Consider the following 8,705-nt stretch of genomic DNA (forward strand, 5'->3'; position numbering starts at 1 on the left):
AATACATATATACAAGCAAAATGCAAAAGCACACTGAATAAATAAATAAATTAGTAAGTAAATAATAAAAGTGCTTTAATTGTTTAACATTCCTTTACACAATGGGATATTATTCAGCTATTAAAAAGGAGAACATCATGAATTTTGCAGGCAGGTACACAGAACTAGAAAATAGCATCCTGAGTGAAGTAACCCAGTTGGAATCCATCTCTAGGGGAGTCTATTACTTAGGATTCATCTCAAGGCCTGGTATCATCATTGGTTCCATGTTGTACTTACAGGCAGGAGTCTAGCATGACTGTCCTCTAAGAGACTCTACCATCAGCTGACTGACATAGATGCAGACACTTATAGCCAGCCATTGTATTGAGATCAGGAGTTCCTATGGAAGGGTTAAGGAAAGGATTGAAATAGCTGATGAGGATTGCAACTCTCTAGGAAAAACCAACACAGCTGTTAAGAAACCTGGACCCCTGGGAGCTCCCAGAGATTAAGCTACTAACCTAAGAGAATATAACGGTGGTCTGAGTCTCCTGGCACATAAGCAGCAGAGGACTGCCTTGTCTGGCCTCAGTGGGAGAAGATGTGCTTAATCCTATAGAGAATTGATGTCCTAGAGAAGGGGAATGTCCAGGTGGTCACACCCTCTCAGAGGCAAAGGGGAAGACAGAGGAGAGAAAGTACTCTGAGAGATGGGACTGAAAGGAGGAAACACTTGGAATGTAAATTAACAAAGTATTTCAAACTGAACAACAACAAAAGAAAGTTAGTTATTGAATATGGTGTCTATTGTCAGAGACAGAATTATTTCTATGAATAAATTTATAATGTTTAAGCCCAAAACTATATTTTATTTGCATGTGATAACATTAATTGTGCTTATATTCCTTGCCTGTTTATTTGTACAATTTTAGGATCTATGTATGTGGTCCCACAGGCCTCATGAGAATCCTACTACTTCAGTCTCCCAGGCACTAGTTTAAAAGTTATGTCTGGCTTTTCTTTTCAACCCCATGCTCCCAGAAACAAGACTCAGACTCAAAATATACCAACAAATACCTTAGCCATACTGTTAGGATTTTCGTTTATTAGATCATAACTTAAGTTGTTCTGTTTATTCTAATCTACATTCTGCCAAGTTGTTGATTACCTGTGCTCAGGTAATTTGTGGCTGTCTCCTCACATCTTTCTGAGTATATCTCCCAATCGTGTCTCTATCCCAGAATTCTTTCTGTCTCCTTGTATCCTATCTTCTACTCTTAAGTCTCTGCATTCATTGCATTTTGCTCTAAATAGAAGCATTTCTGATTAAGTTTGAGAGTGGTAATTGTGTAAGCATGTAATTACTTTTTAATTGTAGTTGTTTTCTAATCTTCATCTCTTCAATGGATCTATAATTCTTTGTGATAGTAGTTAAACATCATTTCATTTGATTGCCGCTAAATTTCACATAAACATGCACACACACACACAATCGTGCATAGGCACATATGTGAACACACACATACAGAGATATAGAGAGAGAGAAAAAGAGAGGGGGAGATCTCCTGAAGAATAAATTCCTATTGTTTTCACTGATTCTTCCTTCTCTCTTTTTTTCAATATATCACTATGTAGAACATATGAAAAACAGGATGAAGAACAGAAGAGGCTGGATTCCGTTTCATAGAGACACACCTGCTTCTTTCTCATGACTGATGAGAATAGAGGTTTGGTGCATGGCCATATTCCTGGATTCTATGTAAAATAGTTCTTTTGTTTTATTTTTGAAAATTTTAAAAGACACACCCTCTTGGATAATGGGCAAAAAATAGTATGTCAGAAGACATAACACTATGGTTATTAGTATCTCAATTCTATCTTCCTTCTTTTTTTGCATCTAGTATTTTTAAGGATAGTTGGGCCAGAAATTCTTGATTGCCCTGCCTCAGTTTTATGATTACTTTCACTACTGTCATGTGGGACCACTATCTGTGGCTTTTCCCCATCTTTCGTACTAGCGGCTCAAAGGGCAAAATATAACCCCTTTATAACCTCATCTTTTCTTTTCTACCAACAATGCAAGTTATTTGCAAGGTCTTCTGCCAGTTTTTAAGCTGCATCTTTTAACATTAGATTGAAGAATATTGGCAATTAAGATTGTTAATAAGCATTTTGTAAACCTTCCTCTCTGAGCCTTAATTACTATATGCCATTAAACTGAAGAATGCATACTCAAGCACAAACTGCAATAAATTATTTTTAATTGGAAAATTAAATTAAATCTAACCACCAATCTCAAGTGTAAACAAGTTTAAAGCAGGCTAACATAGCTACCAAAAATGCTTGAGTATCTAATACACAAGTGTCTTCATAAAAAGCCAGATGATATTCCAACTATTCACACGGTCTACCATCCCATACTATTCTCAGTTTGTATTTATAATACTGGAAGTATTATATTATTTGAAAAAAATCTATATTTTAACTGAAACAGATTGTTTTTCTCAATTTATTGACTTGTAGCATTTTTGTATTTGATTGAATTAATGGTTTATAAATAAATTTTTATGATGTAAGTTCAAATTTATGATTATGTCAACCATTTCTAATTCACTTAAGCAATCATTGTAATATCTTATATATAAATATAAAAATAAATTGACAATTTCCTGTAATCTGGCATACAATATGGGAAACTCTATAACTATATAATTGCTATACATGGAACATAGTTTTATATTTTGTCCATTAAGACTCACCTCAATCCTAGTTATAAAAGTAGCTTTAATATTAATTTCCTATAAAGCAATACAACCATGTAAAATAATAACAAACAGGCAATACACTGAATTGAGGATATAAAAGTAACTTTTATTTGCCAAATATAATATCATCTTTGAGGCTTACTATTGAATAAACTCAATCTTTCTACTTCTTTCTTAACTCTGGCAGGCTGGTTCAACTCAGCTGTTCTGGCAAAAATTTCTCTCCAAGCTGACTGACTAAATTTGACTTCTCTCAGGTTCTCATTGAATTGCTCTGCTTGGCCACAATCTGATCTAATCTGGTTCCTTCTCATTCTCTGGCTCATTCTGTCTTCACCTGCGTCTAGCTTGTTCTTTCTGCAACCTGTATCTGTAAACCACTCCCTATAAAAACTACCTCTGAACTCCACAAACTAAATTGCCCCCAGTTCCACTGCACTGCACAGCCTCTCACCTCCCAGAATCAACTGACCTGATTCACAAGAACTCAGAGATCAGCATGACTGCTTCCTTAATGCTAGGATTAAAAGGGATTAACAAAAATAATAAAACCTTTCTATTGGTATACTTTATCTGGTAGTAGTAGAAAATAATTTGACATAAACATGTTCCAAGACACAGATAAAGTAATTAATTGATACATTATACATTATTTAATCAAAATATTAAGAGGTTAATGAGGAAACATATTCACAAATTTCAATTTATGAGATTCCATAAAGTGACCTATTCAGTCTTTAGGTAACATACGGACTAGAGGTAAAGAATAGAAATTAAAAGTTTTATAAAGAAAATGGTAAATCTGGCCAGGCTGATAACCTACCACTCAGAAGGCAGAGGCTGGCAGATATCTGGGTTAAGGGACAGCTTGGACTACAAAACAAGTTTCAAGAGATCCAGGTCTACACAGAGAAATTCTATTTAGAAAAATGGAAAAATTTTGATTTCCTAATCAAAAATCAAAATAGACTCTAAGTAGTTGAAAACATAAACATGAAGGAGAGCAACCAAGATGGATACATGAAAACAGAACATAAAGCAATGAATGAACACAAAAAAGTAAGGACAATTTTTAATATATGATTAGATAATCTTTAACAATTATGAAAAATCATGCAACCCTGGACATCTTCACATCATTGCGTAATTGTCAATAGCCAAGCTCAATACTGATTTTCACTCTCCTTTTCTCACCCTCCTTCCCTCTCAATTCTATTGTAATGGCTTCTACATAAAATGTGCTATTGCTTCTTTACCTTTCAATTGCCTGTGCTTTCTGCAAATACAAGCCTTAATTTATCAAAATTGAAATAAAATAACTCAAGTAAGAAATCTTAATTCATAAAATGATAATAGTCCAATTATCACAAGGATTTTCAATGGAATACAAAGCATGTGTCATTTACTGAAAGAAAACTATTTTTGAGTCTACAAAGCATTGTAACTATAAAGAGCAAAATATTTCTTATCATAAATCTGATCCTATCAAGAAATATAAATATTGCATTTATAGTTGTAAAATACATAAAGGAGTATGTTGACATTTAATTCTTCATTAACCCCAGGCCATTTCCTAATGCTTCTAATGTGCCTATGGTTATGATATACTACCTGGAATTAGGATGAGAAACAAATGAAACCTTATTTGGGTTGAAGGAGTATGCATATTAGAAATATCCACATTATCTCATTGGTTGTGGAACTGCATAGTAAGAGAAAAATAATGACTTATTACTTTACTAACATCTAGCTCTAGATTTCTCAATACTTATAGCTTAGAAGTAAGTGGAGGAATGGGCCTGTGCAATTGTGAATATAAGAAGGAGCTGGGAGGAGTGGGGACAGGAAAACTGTGGTCAAGATGAATCATATGAGATGTATCAGATGAATCTATTTTCAATTAGAAAAAAAAGAAATACATAAAAATATTCCATTATTATTTTACTCAATGTGTTCTTGTTCCATTGTAAAGCTGTGTAAGAGGCATGTCACATAATTCTACATATAGTTCTGTGTCTAGCTCTAAGAAGTGATTCAAATGTTTTCATTGAATGTATATAAATAATGAACTTAGAATATTGATGTTTCTCTAGTTTTTTTGCCTTTCATTCTATTTTCTTCCTCCTCCTCCTCCTCTTCTTCTTCTTTTACTGGATTTTATTATCTACATTTCAAATATTATTACCTTTCCCGGTTTCCTGGACATAAACCCCCTATCCCATCCCCTTCCCCTTCTTCTAAAAGGGTGTTTACCTCCCCATCCACCTCTGCTTCCAGCGCCCCACCTCCGCCATTCCCCTACACTGGGGGTACAACTATGGCAGGACCAAGGACTTCTTCCATTGGCATCCAACAAGGCTTTCATTTGCTACATATGCAGTTGAAGCCATGGATCAATCCATGTATAGTCTTTGGGTAGTGGTTTAGTCCCCATGAGCTCTGGTTGTTTGGCATTGTTGTTCTAATAGTGTTGCAAGCCCCTTCAGCTCCTTCAATCCTTTTCTAATTCCTCTAATGGGGATCCTGTTCTCAGTTCAGTGGTTTGCTGCTAGCATTCTCCTCTCTATTTGACATGCTCTGGCTGTGTCTCTATATGTCAGGAGACTTATTATCTTCATCAATCTTATCTAATTTTAGTGACTGTATAAATAGGGTCAAATGTGGGACAAGCTATGAATGGCTATTACTTCCGTCTCTGCTACAACCTTTGTCTCCATATATATTCCTATGAATATTTTTGTTCCCCCTTTTAAGAAGGAGTGAAGAAACAATATTTTAGTCATCCTTCTTCTTGAACTTAGGTGATCTGTGGATTGTATCTTGAGTAATTCGAGCTTTTGGGTAATTATTCATGTATAAGTGAGTGCATTCCATGTGTGGTTTTCTGTGATTGGGTTACCTCACTAAGGATAATATTTTCTAGTTCCTACCTTTGACTATAAATTCCATGAAGTCATTGTTTTTGATAGCTGAGTGGTACTCCATTGTGTAAATGTACCACATTTTTGGTATCCAATTCCCTTTTGAAGGGCATCTGGGTTCTTTTCAGCTTCTGACTATTATAAATAAGTCTGTTATGAACATAGTGGAGCATGTGGTTTGTTGGATGTTGGAGCATCTTTTAGGTTTATGTCCAGGAGAGGTAGAGCTGGGTCCTCAAGTAGTACAATGTCGAATTTTCTGAAGAACCTCCAGTCTGATTTCCATAGTGGTTGTATAAGTTTGCAATCGCACCAAAAATGCAGGAGTGTTCGTCTTTCTTCACATCGTTGCCAGATTCTGTTGTCATATGAGTTTTTTACCTTAGGCATTCTGACTGGTATGTGGAGGAATTATCAGAGTTGTTTTGATTTGTATTCCCCTGATGACTAAGGATTTTGAGCATTTTTTAGGTACTTCTCAGGTATTCGATAGTCCTCAGCTGAGAATACTTTGTTTAGTTCTGTACCCCATTTTAATAGGGTTATTTGGCTCCTTGAAGTCTAACTTCTTGAATTCTTCATATATTTTGGATATTAGCCTTCTATCAGATGTAGGATTGGTAAATATCTTTTTCCAATTGGTTGCTGTTTGGTCCTAATGACAGTGTCCTTTGCTTTACAGAAGCTTTGCAGTTTTATGAGGTCCCATTTGTTGATGCTTGATCTTAGAGCATAAGCCATTGGTGTTTTATTCAGGAAAATTTTCCCCAGTGCCTATGTGATTGAGATTCTTCCCCACTTTTTCCTCTATTAGTTTGAGTATATCTGGTTTAATGTAGATTTCCCAGATCCACTTGAACTTAAGCTTTTCACAGAGCAATAAAAAATGAATCAATATGCATTCTTCTACATGCTGACCTCCACTTGAACCAGCACCATTTGCTGTAAATGCTATCTTTTTTCCATTGGATGGTTTTGGCTCCTTTGTCAAAAATCAAGTGCCCATAGGTGTGTGGGTTCATTTCTGGGTCTTCAATTCTATTCCACTGGTCTATCTGCCTGTCTCGTACCAATACCATGCAGTTTTTATCACTATTGCTCTGTAGTACTGCTTGAGTTCAGGGATAGTGATTCCCCCTGAAGTCCTTTTATTATTGAGGATAGTTTTAGCTATGCAGGGTTTTGTTATTCCAGATGAATTTGCAAATTGTTCTGTCTAACTCTCTGAAGAATTGAATTGGTATTTTGATGGGGATTGCATTGAATCTGTAGATCACTTTTCGTAAAATGGCCATTTCTACTATATTAATCCTGCCAATCCATGAGCATGACATATCTTTCCATCTTCTGAGGTCTTCTTCAATTTCTTTCTTCAGAGTCTTGAAGTTCTTATCATACAGATCTTTCACTTGCTTGGTTAAAGTCACACCGACGTATTTTATTTTATTTGGGACTATTATGAAGGGTGTCATTTCCCTAATTTCTTTCTCGGCTTGTTTCTCTTCTGTTTAAAGGAAGGCTACTGATTTATTTAAGTTAATTTTGTACGCAGCCACTTTGCTGAAGGTGTTTATCAGGTTTAGTAGTTCTCTGGTGGAACTTTTAGGATCTCTTAAATATACAATCATATCATCTACAAAAAGTGATATTTTGACTTCATCCTTTAAATCTGTATCATTTGATCTCCTTTTTTTGTCTGATTGCTTTGGCTAGGACATTGAGGACTATATTGAATAAGTAGGGAGAGAGTGGGCAGCCTTGTCTAGTCCCTGATTTTAGTGGGAATCCTTCAAGTTTCTCTCCATTTAGTTTAATATTAGCTACTGGTTTGCTGTATATGGCTTTTACTATGTTTAGGTATGGGCCTTGAATTCCTGTTCTTTCCAGGACTTTTATCATGAAGGGGTGTTGAATTTTGTCAAATGTTTTCTCAGCATCTAATGAAATGATCATGTGGTTTTTATCTTTCAATTTGTTTATATAGCAGATTACTTTGATGGTTTTCCATATATTAAACCATCCCTGCATTTCTGGAATGAAGCCTACTGGATCAAGATGGATGACTGTTTTGATGTGCTCTTGGATTCGGTTTGCAAGAATTTTATTGAGTATGTTTGCGTCAATATTCATAAGGGAAATTGGTCTAAAGTTCTTTTTCTTTGTTGGGTCTTTGTGTGGTTTAGGTATAAGAGTAATTGTTGCTTCATAGAAGGAATTCGGTAGCTCTCCATCTGTTTCAATTTTGTGGAATAATTTGGATAGTATTGGTATGAGGTCTTCTATGTAGGTCTGATAGAATTCTGCACTAAACCCAACTGGACCTGGGCTCTTATTCATTGGGAGACTTTTATTACTGCTTCTATTTCTTTAAGAGTTATGTGGTTGTTTAAATGGTTTATCTGTTCCTGATTTAATTTTGGTACCTGGTATCTGTATAAGAAATTATCCATTCCCTCCCAATTTTCAAGTTTTGTTGAATATAGGCTTTTGTAGTAGGATCTCACGACTTTGTGAATTTCCTCTGATTTTGTTGTTATGTTTCCCTTTTCATTTCTGATTTTGTTAATTTGTACACACTCTCTGTGTCCTCTGGTAAGTGTGGCTAAGGGTTTATCTATCTTGTTGATTTTCTCAAAGAACCAGCTTGTGGTTCTATTGATTCTTTGTATAGTCCTTTTTTTGTTTCTACTTGGTTGATTTCAGCTCTGAGTTTGATCATTTCCTTCTTTCTACTCTTCCTGGGTGTATTTGCTTCTTTTTGTTCTAGAGCTTTTAGATGTGCTGTCAAGCTGTTGATATATGCTCTCTCCTGTTTCTTTATGCAGGCACTCAGAGCTATGAGTTTTCTTCTTAGCACTGCTTTCATTGTGTTTGGATATATTGTACCTTCATTTTCATTAAATTCTAAGAAGTCTTTAATTTCTTTCTTTATTTCTTCCTTGACCAGGTTATCATTGAGTAGAGCATTGTTCAGCTTCCATGTATATGTGGGCATTATTGCCTTATTGTTATTGGAGACCAGCTTTATCCCGTGGTG

The sequence above is a fragment of the Rattus rattus genome, chromosome 11 (assembly GCF_011064425.1).
Source record: "Rattus rattus isolate New Zealand chromosome 11, Rrattus_CSIRO_v1, whole genome shotgun sequence".
Classification (NCBI taxonomy): domain Eukaryota; kingdom Metazoa; phylum Chordata; class Mammalia; order Rodentia; family Muridae; genus Rattus; species Rattus rattus.